The sequence below is a fragment of the Phyllobates terribilis genome, unplaced genomic scaffold (genome assembly GCF_046119375.1).
Source record: "Phyllobates terribilis strain yellow unplaced genomic scaffold, ASM4611937v1 Scaffold_5__5_contigs__length_657084704, whole genome shotgun sequence".
Lineage (NCBI taxonomy): Eukaryota > Metazoa > Chordata > Amphibia > Anura > Dendrobatidae > Phyllobates > Phyllobates terribilis.
The window spans coordinates 225644865-225664001 of record NW_027362765.1 but is presented as its reverse complement, the minus strand read 5'-3'; the positions used below and the strand labels follow the sequence as shown (position 1 = coordinate 225664001).

Below are 19137 nucleotides of genomic sequence, written 5' to 3'. Positions count from 1 at the left end.
GGCTGGTGGGCACGGCAGGTAACTGGCAGGAAACTGGCAGGCAGAACTATTAGACAGACTGGCGAACTGGACTGAAGACAGACTGGCGGGCTGGACTGTTAGACGGACTGGCGGGTTGGACTGACAGGCAGCGGGACCTGAGGGCTGAAGCAAGTGTTAGCACATGGAACAACAACCTTGCACAGGCACCTCAATTTTGGAGGAGGTGTCTTATAAAGGGGAAGTCTTCCGGCCATTGTCCGGGGACTCTTTAGGATGGCGCATGCTGCCCCTTTAAGAGGGAGGGAGAGCGTGCCATAAGCACAGTGCCCGGGAAAATGTGCATGGTGCGTGCCACAGCAGCAGCAGGAGGGGAGCAGGAAGACGCCGGACTGGGGCCGCGGCAGTGAGGGGAACGGCGTCTCTTCCCGGCAGGAGGCAGAGACGCCAATGCTACACACTGGAACAGCGCCGGACGGGAAATGAGTATAAGCTTTTTTATTTTAACGGGGGCAAACATTCAAATTGAGAAGGGGTTGTCCTAGTAGCGGACAACCCGTTTAATGGAGTTAAGCCCCACTTTTAGAGTGAAGAGTGGCTACAAAAAGAGTCATTCTCACGTCTTGCTCTCTTTCTGCAAGACCCATTACATCCATGCATCAAGCGGCACACAGTGATTTCAATACTAACTGTGTAGTACTTACCTTCCTGTTTTCGGTAGCACCTCCTCACGAGCAGCCCTTGTCAACGTATGCACCTGGTTGCTTGATAATAAGATGTTTCCTTCTCTCCTGCTCCAGCTCTCTTCTTCTCTAATAGCCATCTTCAGTGGGGAAGATAAGTATTTGATACACTGCCGATTTTGCAAGTTTTCCCACCTACAAAGAATAGAGATGTCTGTAATTTTTAGCGTAGGTACACTTCACCTGTGAAAGACAGAATCTAAAAATAAAAACCAGAAAATCACATTGTATGATTTTTAAATAATTAAATTGCATTTTTTTTCATGAAATAAGTATTTGATCACCTACCAACCAGCAAGAATTCTGTCTTTCATAGACCTGTTAGTTTTTCTTTAAGAAGCCCTCCTACTCTGCACTCATTACCTGCATTAATTGCACCTGTTTGAACTCATTACCTGTATGAAAGACCCCTGTCAACACAATCAGTCAGACTCCAACCTCTCCACCATGGCCAAGACCAAAGAGCTGTCTAAGGACACCAGGGAGAAAATTATAGATCTGCACAGCCAGGGCAACTAAGGAGTTGCTCCATGAGAAGCATTTAAAGGTCCTGAACCTGAACTCAATAGAAAATCTTTGGAGGGAGCTGAAACTCAATGTTGCTCAGCGACAGCCCCGAAACCTGAAAGATCTGGTGAAGATCTATGTGAAGGAGTGGGCCAACATTCCTGCTGCAGTGTGTGCAAACATGATCTAGAACTGCAGGAAACATCTGACCTCTGTAAATGCAAACAAAGGTTTCTGTATCAAATATTAAGTTCTGTTTTTCTATTGTATCAAATGATTATTTCATGCAATAAAATGCAAATTAATTATGTAAAAATCATACCATGTAGTTCTCTGGATTTTTTTCAAGATTCTGTCTCTCACTATAAAAATTACAGACCTCTCCATTCTTTGTAGGTGGGAAAACTTGCAAAATTGGCAGTATATTTTATTTTTCCCACTGTATGTTGGACCAGGTTATGGCTCTCTTGCACTGGCTACTCAACTTCTGAGACAACTAGGGCCTTTAGATGATGTCTGATATGGCAACTTATAGGAGAACCATTATGCCATGCCTTTCCTGATGACTGTGATTCATTTCCTGTCCACTCTTCTGGTGATGACTGGTGGTTTGCTCAATTCTTGACTACATTATTACTCCATCAGCTTCACTTCTTCCAATAATTCTGGGAACCACTGCTTTGGCATTAGCCTCTAGTAATGTTCATACAGAACCTCCTCCTGAAGATTAAAGAGTACCTTCCACCAAAGTTTTATGTTGAGCTGGATACATGACATAATAGTGTCTGCAGAGTGGAATAAAACGTTTTTGTTATTTTCATTCTGCCTCTCCTTTGTGGATATATTAGTAATCAAAGTATGTGGCACCTAATGAGTTAGCTTTTTTATGTCCAAGTGGATGTTATCAAATACTAACTCATACATGGAGAAAATGTACTCACCCTGTAGCGCCCCGAGGGCTCGGCCGCTACAGAGGTATTGCACCTCTGCCAGAGGTGTGGTATTCCACTCCCAGGTAAGGATGGAGTATGGACCAGGGCTCAGTTAGCTGCATACAGCACACACACCCCATTTCCGAGGGACAGCTCAACGGTGCTCCCACTAGACAGTAGTGCAGGCACGACCGACTATGTCCCTGTCTGGAGTGGGGGGGGGGGTGGAACACCCAGTGCTGTAGGGGCAGATAGGGGTTGGTTCCTGAGCGTAGGAAGGAGCTCATTGGTTGCTGGTCACCTGGGCTCATGGCTAGAGGGAAGTATAAAAGGGAGGAGCCATCTTAGAACAGTGTTCAGTCTGTGAGGAGAGGAGAGCTGACAGGGAGCAGCAGCTCAGGCTGAGTGCTGCTCTGGAGGCAGGCCTAGAGAAGAGGCCGGAGCCTGAGAGGAGAAGGAGAAGTGGGCCTGGAGAAGAGGCCAAGGGAAGGAGGAGTAGACAGAACAGGAAAGAAGGAGAAGAGAGAGAGAAACAGAAGGGCTCAGGAACAAGAAGGTGGAAGGGACCCTAAGAACCCACAAGAATCCAGGGTGAAGGGTCAGGCAGATTAAGGGTACCGGATCCCAAGTTGGTGGAGGAGAAACTACCCTCAGCCAAAGACCGGTCGTCGTGATCATTTATTGGTGCGACACCTCATCAAACCTGTTAGGAAGGCACCATATAGGACAGCGGAGGACGGGGCCCACGTTTAACCGCACAAGTCCACGGCAGCTGGGCAAAAGTGGGTCACTGGTGAGGCAGGCCAGAGAAAGGATTAAAGGGGGTCCTGTGCCATGCTCCTGAACTGCCTGGGAGTTGACCGAGCCCCTCACCTGGTGGACGCAGCACGGCTCGGGCGGTCACTGCCGACGGAAGTGACCCGGAACAAACGAACTGTGAGTAAAGACCCTGGACTGTAACTTGTTGTCCGTGTGCTCCTTCACTCCTCCGGCACTACCGGTACTGGGACCTTCACCACCATCACTCCCACCATCCACTACACTGCCCTGGGGCCGCACTCTTCCCGTGGGGAGTCACACTACCCTAGCTGCACACCTCATCAGCCCCAGCGGTCTGCATGCAGCGGCGGTTCCTAATAACCGCAATCCACGGGTGGCGTAGTCGGACATTATCTGAAGCACGTAGCAGACTACTATTGGCCTGACCACCCTGAGCCACGGAACCAGGTTGCCACTACTACCCCCATCGTCTCCCCATCGCCCGGTTCCGAGTACCCCACGGCCCAGGGGGCGAGTCAGCTTTGGCGTAGTCGGCAGGATTTCGTGCCCGCTAACAACGGGTACTGCGCGCCTGAAAAGAGACTGTTTCATTGTACCAAAGATGGCGCCCGCCCCAGAAGAATGAGCGCCATAATGTGCGCGCCAAAAGACCACAGGAGGCCGCCTCCCATCGTGGGCCAGGTCCCAGAATGGCGCCAAAGAGGAAGCCCGCCCCCGACAACCATGAGCACGGCGGTAGAAATGTCCGTCAACGTGGGGGGGCTGCCCCTGAGAGTGATTGTCAGCAGAACGCCCCAGGACCACCCCCCATGGGGGCGGAAAGAGAAGAAAACTGCGGGGCAGGGGGTGGTCTGGATCAGTTTGGCCAGGCCGCACCCGGAGCTGGAGAAATAAATCAGCTCCAGTACTTTGGCGAGGGGCCTGCTGCAAGCTACACCACCATGCAGCCTCACCGAGCTGCTAGCCCATCTCCCCAAGGAGGACCCCGAGTATACGCGGGCGGCGTTGGAAGAGCTGGACCGGAGGATGGTCCGGGCGCAGCAGGACGTGATCGCCGGGTGGAAGGAGGAAGTGGCCCGGCGGGCTGTGACCCTGCAGCAGGAGGCGCCATCGACGTCCAGCAGCACACCAGCCACCGAGGGCAGTGAAGGCAGAGCGGAGGCTGAAGACGACGCCGCGGAGGAGGCCGCAACAGCAGAGGCAGGTAACGGAGACGCCCCTGCCCCGAACCCTAGGGCCGCCGACCTGCCCCTGCACCCTGTTGCGGAGCCCAACGCACCTGGACCCGCCGTCGACACCATGCCTCCACCGCCATCAACCGGCCCCCAGGCCGTCGACGCTGCCAGTGAGCCCCGCCCCACGCTGTGCCCTCTGACCCCGGGCGTGCTCAGCCAACCGCCATCGCAGGCCCGGCCGCAAGGCCCAGCGCCCCCGGGCGCCGCTGCCCCGACGGAACCCCCTGCACCTGCTGTACCACCCTTGGGAGCAACAAGGAAACGACCAGCACGGGCCTGGTCGCAAGGCCACAAGCCCCCGGGCGCCGCCAACCCGCTTGCGCCCCCTGCTGCTGCAGTACCACCGCTGGGAGCAGATCTCTTCGCCCAACACACCAGTCCGGATGGACTGCCGCTGGAGTGGCCGGCTGAAGTGACCGGCAATCAGCCATGGAAGGCCCAGCCCCCGCGCGAGCCTCTGATACCGGCTCCTGAACCCGTCGAGGTCACCCTACCCCCACTGGAGGACGTCCAATTTGCGTGGGACCCCAACAGCGAGAACTTGATGGGGTTCTCTCAAGAGACCCGGGCAGACGCGGTCCGTCGTCTGGAGGCCTGTCATCAGCAACTGGCGACCTTTGAGCGGGAGCGACGAGAGAGGCGTGTCAGAGAGGAACGGCTCCAAGCCCAGAGTGCTGAACAAAAACGTAAGGCCCGCCAAGACCCCCAAGCAGCCCGTGGTCCCCGAATCACCGGGACCATAGTCAAATTCCACATGGAAAACGGCTGGGGTTTCATCAGGGGCCCAGAAACCGCAGGCAACGTCTTTGTGACCCGCAGGGACATTGAGAGTCATCTACCTGAGGGACACCGTGGCCGTGACCTATACCCTGGTGATGTGGTCACCTTCACCCGCCACGTAGGCGCAAAAGGACCGTACGCCCTACATGTTCATCGGCTCACTGAGGAGGAAGAAGGAGCATATGGAGGACACCGCTACTAGTAAGTAGCCACGTACCTGTGTAAATAGTTACCCGTCAGGGTACAGAGAACTGATTGCTGTTATAGAACTGTTTCCTGTGTGCAAGTTAACCCCCTACATCCCCTAATCAGGCTGAGGACTGTGAGCAGCCATTCCCCTTCCCAAAACTGGCCGAGGACTGAGAGCGGCCACCCCCTGTAAATAGTTGCGCTTCCTAAAGCGCCCCCTACTGGTTTTATAAAAAGACTACCACGTCTACCTCGGGACAGCAAGTCCCTCGTGTTTACAAGTTTGCCAAAGTTCCTGCACTTACAAGAAGAGTGCACACCTGGTCGCAAGTTGCACCGCCGCCAGGATCCAAGAATGTGTTGTAAAAATGTTTTCCTGCAAATGTTTTATATGAAAAGTTTTTATAAGCTGCTAGATAGTAATGTGAATGATTTCTAATAGTGTTTATATGTCAAAAGAGTTCCAGAAGTATTAGTAAGCGTTTTATAATAGTGTGACAAGAAAAGTGTTTCCCATAAAGGGAATTGAACTATGTTGCCTGTTTTCTGATGTGAAAAGTTTTAAAAAGTTTTGCATGTCCTGTAATTACCTGTTTTTGCTCTTTTCCAGCCCGAGGACGTGCTGTGCTTTACCAGGGGGGAATGTAGCGCCCCGAGGGCTCGGCCGCTACAGGGGTATTGCACCTCTGCCAGAGGTGTGGTATTCCACTCCCAGGTAAGGATGGAGTATGGACCAGGGCTCAGTTAGCACACACACCCCATTTCCGAGGGACAGCTCAACGGTGCTCCCACTAGACAGAAGTGCAGGCACGACCGACTATGTCCCTGTCTGGAGTGGGGGGGGGGTGGAACACCCAGTGCTGTAGGGGCAGATAGGGGTTGGTTCCTGAGCGTAGGAAGGAGCTCATTGGTTGCTGGTCACCTGGGCTCATGGCTAGAGGGAAGTATAAAAGGGAGGAGCCATCTTAGAACAGTGTTCAGTCTGTGAGGAGAGGAGAGCTGACAGGGAGCAGCAGCTCAGGCTGAGTGCTGCTCTAGAGGCAGGCCTAGAGAAGAGGCCGGAGCCTGAGAGGAGAAGGAGAAGTGGGCCTGGAGAAGAGGCCAAGGGAAGGAGGAGAAGACAGAACAGGAAAGAAGGAGAAGAGAGAGAGAAACAGAAGGGCTCAGGAACAAGAAGGTGGAAGGGACCCTAAGAACCCACGAGAATCCAGGGTGAAGGGTCAGGCAGATTAAGGGTACCGGATCCCAAGTTGGTGGAGGAGAAACTACCCTCAGCCAAAGACAGGTCGTCGTGATCATTTATTGGTGCGACACCTCATCAAACCTGCTAGGAAGGCACCATATAGGACAGCGGAGGACGGGGCCCACGTTTAACCGCACAAGTCCACGGCAGCTGGGCAAAAGTGGGTCACTGGTGAGGCAGGCCAGAGAAAGGATTAAAGGGGGTCCTGTGCCATGCTCCTGAACTGCCTGGGAGTTGACCGAGCCCCTCACCTGGTGGACGCAGCACGGCTCGGGCGGTCACTGCCGACGGAAGTGACCCGGAACAAACGAACTGTGAGTAAAGACCCTGGACTGTAACTTGTTGTCCGTGTGCTCCTTCGCTCCTCCGGCACTACCGGTACTGGGACCTTCACCACCATCACTCCCACCATCCACTACACTGTCCTGGGGCCGCACTCTTCCCGTGGGGAGTCACACCATCCCAGCTGCATTCATCATCAGCCCCAGCGGACTGCCTTGCAGCGGCGGTTCCTAATAACCGCAATCCACGGGTGGAATAGTCGGACATTATCTGAAGCACGTAGCAGGCTACCATTGGCCTGACCACCCTGAGCCGCGGGACCGGGCCGCCACTACTACTACCCCCATCGTTCCCCTATCGCCCGGATCCGCGTGCCCCACGGCCCAGGGGGCGAGTCAACCCCACAGTGAAAAGCATTCTTAGGCTCACTTTGTGAAGTGGACAGGCTAAACCCCAGGTCCGGGTGGGTACAGCTGACAGGATGGCACGTGAGGACGAGGCACTCACAGGAGTCTTAGGAGCAGCAGGACGGATGAAGTGAAGTGGATTAATAGAAGCAGGTTAAGCACCATGTGCACAGCAGGTGGAAAACACTGAGCAAGAGTCTTGAAACACAATCCGAACTCAAAGGTGTGTGTCCTAATGGTCCTTAAATAGGATCATAGAGATAACATAACCGAGCAACATCAGGTTACCTGCAAAAGCTAACGTGGAGCACAATAGAGGCCAGTGGGCCGTGAAAGGAGCGAAGCCCCAGATACCCAAGACGGGAATGTTACAAGTGTCTAACAACACCCACTTGGACTTAACTAAAGTTAACTCATTAGGTGCCAAATACTTTGATTGCTAATATTTCTGTAACAGAGAGGTGCATTTAAAAACAAAAGTTTTATTCAGCTCTGCAATTACATCATGTGTCCAGCTCAATATAAAAAATTGGTGAAATGTCCTCTTTATTGATTAAGACCAGGAGATCCCAAAAATTCCTCACAAAGTCTTGAGGAAGCCAAACAGAAAATGGCTTAGGGCTCTTGGAGACGTTTGTGGATCTCGGTTTGATCTCGAAACGCATGCACTGACTGGCCATAGGTCAACCTCATAGAATATATGAAGCTGTCATGCTCCAGTCAGGAGTCTGGTGGCCAGTCCCTGCATTGCAGCCGAGGTCAGACCAAGATCCACTGGCAGCTGCATGTGCCCTTAGAGAAATCACAACTACAATATGTGACCATAATACACACTTTCACCTGTGACTGGGCTGCAGGAGAATTAAACACTTATAGCTGATTGATGGAAGTTCTAGCAGTTGAATACTTTCTCATGGAGCTTTCTAATAACAAGGGTTTGGTCGATCTGGGCAGCCTCTTTAATGAGAAAGATTCCTAGATATAGGTGGACTGCTAAGTCAGACTGCCCAATAGGGACAGGCCAGAAGACCTTCAAGTTGGATGAAGCTCGGGCACAAACGTTTTGCCCAAGACTCCAGCAGAAAACCCAATTTTGAACACAATTATTTTTAATGGGTTGACCAACAAATACAATATTTGTACAATAATCACAACAAAAAATGTTGATGCTCCTAAAAGCAAACATGTTCATGTTCAATACGGATGGAGGGGGCCTTCTGTTACCATGTCCTTTGCTGCACCAGAGGAATCCTAGTCCTTTACTGGTGGTTGCACCTTCTTTCTTCAATGTGCAGGCATTAGCAAATAAGCGTCAGTTATAGGATCATAAAACACCCTTCTGTAAAGGGATACTTTATGTATCATGGCACAGGAGCAAAGGCTGTGAATGTTTTCCTTTTCAATGACAAACAAGACACATCATCCCATGATATAATCAAAGTTTCTCACTAATTAATCCCAGACAAGTGGGGTGCAAAAGCACTGAAATGAATGTTCTTATATTTAACTCTGACATGAATTACTTCGAATTAACAGTAAATTTCAGTTTTCCCAGAACACTTAAAGCGATGATGAGAACAGATCTCAAGGACTATGACTGGGAATACATTTGTTTACATGGTCAAATCTTGGTATTAGTCTTTTAGGATAAGATGTGTCATTGATCTCATGGTATGCAGCTCATCCTGAGAGCACTTACGCTTAAAGGCATAAGTCATGTTTCAGGTTTGCTAATACACAATGTTGATAGAAATAGCATCTCCAGAACAGACAGGGCTACATAGGTAGATTCATTAAGTTTACTCTAGATATGAAACAATTAAATATGTATAGAAAAAAACACAAAAACAAATAGTGCACTAATTTTGTAACGTACTAAGTTAGGAAACTAAATGTTAATTTAGTGGCACAATATCTACAAGGGGAGTGGTGTTTGTTGGTACACGTAAAAATCAAACAGGCTTTCAAGGGGATGAAATACGTTCAAATTGTGTCTTCTGTGTGGAGCTGGTATTAGAATATTTTCTCACCAAAAAAACTAAGAAATTAATCGGTGGCTAATAATGTGATAAAGAAGCAACTAGAATAAATTACATTTCTGAAGTATTATGTAATAATCAAGATCATAGCTTCAATTAATCTTTGATTGAGTTATCTGGTTTGAAAAACCCTTTTTCAAATACTTTAAAAGAAAACTATGAATTGGTAGAGCTGTTTCAACAAAAAAGCATCTCACGTCTCATTAATACATGCGGGCCTCTTTCTAAAAACCCACATCTATTAGTCAAAACACATAATAGCTTCAAAGAGTGTCTCTTGCACTAGAGGACCCAGCATGGCCTTGATGGGCAGGCTGAGGAGAAGCTGAGATGTTCTTCGGTCGGATTAGTTTCAGATTGTAAAGAAAAATATTTGCCCTTATCTACTACATCATAATATACCAGGTCCTAAGAACCTCCAGAAACCCTTATATACACACAGTACTGTATGTCTAACTTATATTAGCTCTTAATTTAAAGGCCATGTCTGGTGATAATATATCAGATTGGTAGGGGTCAGCTTGTATTAGCTCTGGTGGCAGTGGTCAAATGTAAACATTCAATGGAACTGCACTGAACAGCTCCTTTCAATGTGTAGCAGCAGCTGCCGAGTACTGCAGAACAGTCCTATTTTCCTGAATAATAGCTGATCTGTAACACTCGGTGGTGGCTGCTACACATTGAACAGAACTGTGCAGTGCAGCTCTTTTCAGTTTTTACATCCAGCCGTTTCCGGAGTTAATTACGGTTGATTGACAAGGTACTGGTTGTTGGACCCTTACTGATCTGATGTTGATGACCTGGTCGCCAGATCGGTCATATCATATGAATGACCATAGAACTCCTATAAGCTGACTATCCTAAATTTCACTTTCCTTTGAACTTCTAACTGTTTGCCAGATGTCATTTGGTTTGACATGCTTCCTCGTGAAAAAAAAACAAAAAACACAGGAAGCAGCAAGCGGAAGGGAAGCACTATAACCGGACAACACTCCTCCCAAAATAAACACAGAAACATTGTGAAAAGACGGCAGGTGAGAGACAGGACAAAAATGTTCATGAAGAAATATTCACACTGTGGTTGAATGACAAACTAATGCAAACAGTGAGCTCAGCTTGTAATACAAAAGCCTCCACATGCCCGAACATACCACACATGAACCATGTAAAATACCTCATATATTCACTTCAGGTTTTTGTAAACGCTCCAAGAAATGAAGAACAAGTGTAGAAGTTTCCATTCTCTCAGGACATTTTTAAACATTTTTAGTTCTTTTTATTTAAGCAGCAATATCTGAGCAAAGAGTAAAGTCAATGAAGACTAATATGCAAAACACTAGCTCTAAGGGAATCAAATCAGCATGCGAATGTCTGTAATCCAGCGGAGATCCAAAGGTGGTGGTGAACGGTCAACATACAAGGAAACTACGCAACTCTCCGTCTTCAATGGAATCTCCTCAATGTGCCAGAAATAATACACATTTATCAGCTAAAACTGCCCACTCAATTCAATTAAAAATGTGCAAAGGCGGAACATGAGAGTCACTAGTCAAATAGCAGAAACATATTTTACTCTTGGGGCCAAGATTCTTCTGCCAGAGGTGGGGTGTCTCACAAGTTCTAGCTCTATAATTATCATCGGTAATTATTATCTTACTGCTTATTTCCCTGCTGACACCTTGTAATTGGATAAGGATTTGTCTTTATTTGACGATCCGACAAATACAACGTATCTATGTGTGCAGAACAAGCGATCAAAACATTATGGCTCATAAGAATCACTCAATAAATACTAATGTATCTTTTTTAGAAGATAGGAAGAAACATGAGTTGAAAGTTGTCTAAATGGGTTATCCGTGATTACAATGAAAGGAGCAACGTATTTTACATTTTCTGTCATTATTCTGGCTGTATAAATGTATAAATTATGGCGCAGGTTATACCTATGCCATATTTTCTTACTTTTCTCCCATCTCGAAATTTTTCAAAAGGTAGTGGAGTTTACCAAGAGGGGTTACTTATAATTTAATCAGCCTGAGAAATTAGCAAATGTTTTTGCAAGGAATTGGTCCAAATTGTAGCGCATGGACAACTAAAGATTCACAATATTTTTTTAGGGGGAAGGGGTTGCAAAAAAACAACAGGCTGCAAGATAGAATGTAGAGCTGTAAAAACTTTTTGAAAATATTTTTTTCTACTTTTTGATTTTATTTAATTTGATTTTATTTAATTTGATCTTGAATTCTTCCCCCCTTGTGGGTAGCTTACACATACAAAATATTTATAGGAAACCTTTCGGTGTCAAGATTGCTAGAACTTAAAAGCCATTGTGCATAGTTTAGATTTTAGCCTGTCCATTGTATGATTGTACACCCAAGAAGGATTTCCCATAACTGATATCTTATGTGGAGCTAAAATCTGTAAATGTTCATACATATTTAGATTCCCAAAGGAGCATTATATGGCATATATGTCTCCTTATGCTGACTTGGCACTCACCACAAAGGGATGAGTTAACCTTTAGATCTCCTGACAGAGACCTCTCACCCAGCCATATCAGACCGGCAGCTTTGCACTGATGAGGCGCAAATGCCTCAAAACGTGTCTGCAAGTGGATTTTCTGGTTTGGCTTTTCTTTGGCTCCTAAGTCTTTGAGCAGGCTCGTTAAAGAGTTGACATTGAATTTTAGTCCAGTCCTCTTCCTCTCTGAAGAGGCTATTTGTACATACAGAAAGACAAGAAATTCTAAATATTTAAAGGGTTGTATTTTTACAAAACCCATTTTGAAACACAGTATCTTACATGGGCATTCTGAGTTAATAGACGAGGTTCCTCATGTATAATTGCCATTAATTATCCATTGATTACAAGAGCATCTACACAGAACCTCTCTATCTGGAGGAACCAACAAATTAGGACTTTCCTTTTTGAGGTTGGTGCAAGTGAAATGAACAGTTCCTGCCAGTATACATGAAAGAGACATGCTGAATTGTCTAACATTTGATTTCTCTTTGGCTCTGGACATATGGGAATAAATGAAAGAGAGAGGGTCTTATATCAAATATCAAGACAGGCGCTTCATGATGAAGTTTTGCCACACAGGACAGAGGACCTTTTGTTTTTCTCTCCTCACTGTGGCCATGATTCTTGGACCAATTTTCATTATTTGCAGCATTTTTGCAGACATTTTAGTCACTTTTTTGTAACAATAATAATTGTGTTCTATAAGCATCTTATAACCTTTATTTGATTTTTTTTTAATCTTAAAGTCTGCTGAAATATGCTGAAGGTATTGTGTTTATTTTAACCCTAGAACGGATGACCATAAAAATCTACATTTTCACATACCTGGGGCCTTTTAGGCCCCTGTGCAAATAACATGGAATAACTCAACCAAAAATGACAAACAACTATATTCCTGAGGAATACCTAGAGTTTCAAAATTCTAACTAAAGTAATCTTGCAGAAAATAGAAAACAATTAACAGGGCGGGCCTGGAGGCCCCAGGTATGCTTTCTAGGGTTAAGTGTTTTTCCCTAAACCTCTTTATAGGAAAAAAATGCATAAAAAGCTAATTTTATCAATAAAGAATTCTACACAAAAAAAATTTAAAACCTCGTAAAAATCCAGTTTCTAACAAACAAAAAAAAATGAAAAAAAAACTGTGACGGAAGCCTTAGTGGAGAGCAAATCATTTATTCTTTACCTCAATGTATTGTAAAACCCTTTTGCCATTATGTGTTTAGATTGTAGTCTGTTTCCTGGAGAAATAAATATCTACCTTTTATATCTTTTTCTCAAAACCACATATTTTAAAGAGATAAGTTAAAATATTAGCTGGAGGTGATCATGATGAAAACAATCATTCTTCACCTGTACCACAGTATGAATATAGGGAGTGAGATTAACCACAAATCCATGGATAAATTAGTCATGGTTCAGAGAGAGACTGTGATTGCATCAGACTGGTTGGAGGGTTTCTGTATCCAGCTGTGAATAAAATATCAAGAATTTAATGAAAACCTTGATGACTTACCGACTTAAAGTGATGGTTCATCTGACAACATTGCTTATTTTACTGTATTTCTTCATGAACAAAAGCGAGTTAGTGGGGATCAAGTGGTGCTTCACCTTCCATTTCCTGCTCAACATACTTTTTGGAGTCAAACATGTAGCTACATTGTAATATTTCCTGGACAGTTACTAAAATACCTTTTTAACCAAAGTAATCACCGAACTCGCTAGACATGACATTTTTCTTTCTTACTCCATCTTATTGCTAACATACAAGTGTAAACCAATGGCACAGTTTATGAGTTTTTAAAACTGTCAAAATAAGTTTAAAAAGTGTAAAAAAAATGAATAACATAATTGTTTCATGATGCCAAGAACAGGAGGTCCTGTTATTTATTTCCCTCACTAATCCCTTTCCATGACCTTTAGGCTACTTCCCCATCTGTTTAGGTGTTAGCGGTGCGAATGTAAGGAGGGGAAACATCCCCTATACCGATAAGTGGAATTTAGAAAAGGGGATGTTTCCAACCAGGGCAGAATCTCATCTCTCCTAGGGCCCCATAGTATCTTAAAAAGGATATTCCCAAAATGATGGTCAATAATAATCTTTCTGCAGTTTTATTCAATTGTGTCAATACAGATAATTTTCAAATCTGTCTACCTTTTGACATATTACCCCAAAATAATGCACCCCTCCTCCCATTCTATTTATCCTCCGTTGCTGTTAGAACCATCATCCAGCAGTTCCAGTTGCAATGGTCGAGCATGTGCAGATATCATCATGTGTCTGCATGCTTACTTTCTCTAAGTTTCATGCTTGTAATCATTATAAATAATAATGCGATTGTGGAAATAACCACTTAATGATCTGCCTCTATGATACATATGCCTCAAATGCTAAGGTATTGCACCATACACAAACATTTAGAGTGCATCTACACTGTTGATTTCAGTCAAAGGTACACATTATAAGACAAATATCCTATCACCCTATGTCACCCCAATATACTTTGTCACGCTAGGTCATCACGGTTATATCCTATTATCCTATTGTCACCACCATTATATCCTATCATCCTATGTCATTACCATTATATTCTATCACCCTATGTGATACATTCTATCATCCTATGTCATCACGTGTTATATCGTATCATTCCAGGGGCAGACACTGACAGCTTGGGGCCCCTGTGCAAGAAATGTGTCTGGGCCCCTCACCTCTACTTTTACAAAGCTAAAGATTGTATATACTGTGTGTGTATACAGCATATATATATATTGTAAGAAACTAGGAGGTAAAGTCATGGATGGCAGATATGTACCAGTAACACTAGGTTACTGAGCTGGTTAATTTGACTGGATTTTGGGTCTGGGATTTCGGAGTAACCAATACTGTCTAGGTGAAAAATGTCATAATCCAGCCCAGGGTTTACAGACCTAATGACAGCAGCAAGGTTAGCACAGTAGTGTGGAGTTTGGGCCGGAGCTGAAAAGAGGTGTGCTTGTTTGGTGAATACGTTTAAATTGCTTGAGCTGACACTGCCTGGAATACCGAGATTGGCGAGGCTGCTATATTTACTGTGTTCCATTGTACCTGAAGAAAGGACTGTTTATGTTATTAATTTGTCCTTGAGAAAAGCTGTTTTCATTTTTGGAGCAGTAAAGTTTAAGATGGACAATAAACTTTAACCTGATGTGATATATAAAAAAAAACTGTGCCAGTGCATATGCAAACGGTTACCAGGGAGCTGAAACCCTTTACTATCTATCTATCTATCTATCTATCTATCTATCAATAAATACTACAAAGAAAACAAAAATCTGACAAGCACCTCCAAACAGAATAAAGCAAGTGTGAACAGGTGCAGGCTGCCTATGACTGCATAATATACAAACAAAAGAATACAGCAGCACTCTGTGAGCACTAAGATCTATGCAAACACTGAATATATGAAATTTGAGTTGCATTACTGCTATATAGAATATACTTATAAAAATGAAGGTACTTAGGGCATAAATTGGCCATTTGAGCAGAGCCCTTTAGCCATAACAAGGTGTCCTTCTTTGATGGGACCCTTAGCCTAATATTTATCAAACATGCCTCTCCTGGCCTACAAATTTAAAGGATTCTTCATTAATTAAAAACAGCCTTAGGCTGAGTGATCAGTCAATAAGGGAATCAGTCAAAACCTCCAATAATATAGTACGAAAAAAAAATAATCTGACCAGCACTTCCAAATAGAATAAAGCAAGTGAGAACAAGTGAAAGCTGCTATGACTGCACTACACTAAAATGCTCGGGTGCTCGAAGCTCGGGCCGAGCTCAACGTGATACTCGGGTGCTCAACTCGAGCAACGAGCCCAATCTTAGTCTATGGGAGACCCGAGCATTTTTGCGGCGGCACCTCCGGCAGTCTTTTAAAAGCCTAACAAGTGCCCAAAACGATAGTGACAGTGCTCAAATGACATGGGGACAGCATGGGGATCGCCCCAGGAAGTATTTCTGACCCCCAGGTCACTGCTGTCAACAACGTGGTCAGAGGTATTAAGCCACTTTTACGGGCTCACAATAAAACGTTCCTAAACTAAACTGAAACTGCTTTCCTGTGAAATATGTTAAGGAACATCCTTTCCAGGGTAAAGACTTGTGTATAAGGTAAAATAAATAACCAAAAACAAAAATACTCCTCCACACCTTGGGCTATGTTCACAAGTAGCATTTTTTATGCATTTTTGCACTTTTGTATTGCTTTCAACCGTGACAAATGCATTCACCGGGAAATGTAATTTTAACATTTTACAACCTTATCTGGCCATGTGCTGTGTGACACATGCATACAGTGCTGAAAAGACATGGGAACAGCATGGGGAAGACCCCTGGAAGCATCTCTGACACCCAGGTCACTGCCTAAAAGTGTGCCCATCAGAAGTGATCCTTGCCGCATCAGAAGATGCAGACTTGCAACTATCCCCGTGCAAGTCCTTGTCCCAGGGCAGTGTTCAATTGTACCTCCCCCATTCCTTGCAATGCAAGTGCAAGTATGCAGCCTGCCACCCATCCCCAGGCTGCAATACCATACTGTTTGCTTTCTTGCACTTGAAATTGGGCCTTTTAGGCATGTGGAGGCGGAATATGGCCACCACGTCATCGCTGCGTCGGCAGCCTGGTATCCATACTCAGTCCCCACGGGTGTCCACGCTTGGTCCCCAGCCGCCAGGGGGTGGCCGGGTGTCCATACTCAGTCCCCAGCCGCCCCTATTTGTCCCGGTGCGCCTTATACACAAGCGCGCATACCAAAACATTACCTGTGCCCTCCCCAGTGCATTTAGTGTGAAGGACAGCCTAACCACAAACACGTGGACAAGTGAATGTGGCCAGGGATGGTCCATCTCACTGACGCCTTCACACTGGGTTAATATTGTGGAAGCCGGGACACAGTTGGACACTGGGATGCAACACGTCCTCCAGACATAGAGGATTGTGGGTCCTGGGTCAATCAGGCTTCAACACAAAGTTCAGAAGGTAGACAGCAGCAGTGGTCGGCCTCCTACACAATGAGTAAATTATTCATGATCATGAGGCCATCCATCTCCTTAGCTTTCTGTTCCTTGGAATGCAAGCGCATGTATGTAGTAGCGGCTAGGCCTGAGGTGGTCAGCGTTTTGGCGCATATCCTACCTCCTCCGAGGATTGCTGGATGTTTTGCTGCTACTATCCCAGTTCTATGACTCCCGTTAAAACAAAGCTTTAGGTGATGAATGATGGATGAGGTGGTGGCAAAGGAGAAAGAGCAGGAGGAACAGGGACCATTCACATCAATATCAGGCCAGTCAACCACACATGTCTTGTAGGATATGTTTCTGTACCAAAAGGAGCGGTTCGGCTACACAGTTATAGGGCATACAGTGAGTGCAATGCCTACCAAAAATTTCGAGGCACTCCAATGCCCCTTGGAAGTGACATGGAGGTCAGAGGGCCTTAACTAAACCGTTTTTTCCATTTATAGCAACTGGGTCTCCTGTACACTGTTGGCCTAAACAGTGAATGGAAGGCTTTCCAAAAATTATGAGGAACTGCAAAGCCCCTTGAAACAGACGTGGATTACAGCGTACTAAAAACCTTCTACCTATTAATGGGGAGTGGGTCTCCCTTAGTTTTCGCCTATGCATTGAAAAGCTGACTAAAATTAGGAGTAAATGCAATGCCCGTTGGAAAAGTGGTGGAGGTTACAGTGGAATAAAAATAAATTATCAATGCCCCATGGAAGAGAAGTGGATGTCACAGTAGCTTAACAAGACGGTTTTAATGCCCCTTGGTAGAGTGGTGGAGGTCGCAGTGGAATAAAAAGACAATATCAATGCCCCTTGGAAGAGACGTGGGGGTCCCAGTGGAATAAAAAGACAATATTAATGACCCTTGGAAGAGACGTGGAGGTCACAGTAGCTTATCAAGACGATTTTAATGCCCCTTACAAAAGCCATGCAGTACAGCATATTAAAAACATTATTCCGATTATTGGGGAGTGGGTCTCCCATAGTCTTTGCCTATGCCTTCCAAGCAAAAGCTGCCAAAAATTAGGACGGAGGAACTTGCAATGCCCCTTACAAGAGCCATGCAGTACAGCATATTAAAAACATTATTCCCATTATTGGGGAGTGGGTCTCCCATAGTCTTTGCCTATGTCTTCCAAGCAAAAGCTGCCAAAAATTAGGACGGAGGAACTTGCAATGCCCCTTACAAGAGCCATGCAGTACAGCATATTAAAAACATTATTCCCATTATTGGGGAGTGGGTCTCCCATAGTCTTTGCCTATGCCTTACAAGCAAAAGCTGCCAAAAATTAGGACGGAGGAACTTGCAATGCCCGTTACAAGAGCCATGCAGTACAGCATATTAAAAACATTATTCCCATTATTGGGGAGTGGGTCTCCCATAGTCTTTGCCTATGCCTTCCAAGCAAAAGCAGCCAAAAAATAGGATGGAGGAACTTGCAATGCCCCTTACAAGAGCCATGCAGTACAGCATATTAAAAACATTATTCCCATTATTGGGGAGTGGGTCTCCCATAGTCTTTGCCTATGCCTTCCAAGCAAAAGTTGCCAAAAATTAGGACGGAGGAACTTTCAATGCCCCTTACAAGAGCCATGCAGTACAGCATATTAAAAACATTATTCCCATTATTGGGGAGTGGGTCTCCCATAGTCTTTGCCTATGCCTTCCAAGCAAAAGCTGCCAAAAATTAGGACGGAGGAACTTGCAATGCCCCTTACAAGAGCCATGCAGTACAGCATATTAAAAACATTATTCCCATTATTGGGGAGTGGGTCTCCCATAGTCTTTGCCTATGCCTTCCAAGCAAAAGCTGCCAAAAATTAGGACGGAGGAACTTGCAATGCTGGCAACATGGACCACGGTCACCCTGGTGGTATAGTGGTGGTGGAGGCTGAGGATAAGGAGAAGAGCAAAAAACAGCCGAAATGAGTAAGCGTATACCCATGTGTGGGTGTGAAGCAGTGCATGGGAATACACCTCCCGAAATAACACAGTGGATTTGACTTTATGTTACTCTGCTGTCATTTGGTGGTGATGAGAAGTCTGGCCCAATCCAGCCCTTGTTCATTTTGACAAGGGTCAGCTTGTCAGCATTGTCAGTTGACAGGCGAGTGCGCTTATCAGTTATAATTCCCCCAGCGGCACTAAAAACACGCTCCGATAACAAACTAGCGGCAGGGCAGGCCAGGACCTCCAAGGCGTACAGAGCGAGTTCATTCCAAGTGTCCATCTTGGATACCCAATAATTAAAAGGCACAGAGGAATCACGGAGGATGCTGGTACGGTCAGCAAGGTACTCCCTCACCATCTTTTGAAACTTTCCACTCCTTGTGAGGGTACCCCGCGCCTCAGGGCCTGTAAGCTGGGCGGGTCTCAGAAAACTGTCCCAGAACGTTGACAGTGTTCCCCTGCCTCTGCTGGATTGGAGTTGCGTCTCTCTCGCCTGTACGCCTT

The 19137-nt window shown here is 45.7% G+C and overlaps 1 long non-coding RNA gene across 1 annotated transcript in view; it reads right to left on the bottom strand.

Moving 5' to 3' along the window:
- Nucleotides 1-712: 712 nt before the first annotated feature.
- Nucleotides 713-19137, bottom strand: part of LOC141271065 (uncharacterized) — a 91281-nt gene continuing 72856 nt past the window's right edge. Inside the window, exon 3 of the long non-coding RNA XR_012321817.1 lies at nucleotides 713-857. This is a non-coding gene — a long non-coding RNA (uncharacterized lncRNA). The remainder of the gene's footprint in view (nucleotides 858-19137) is intronic.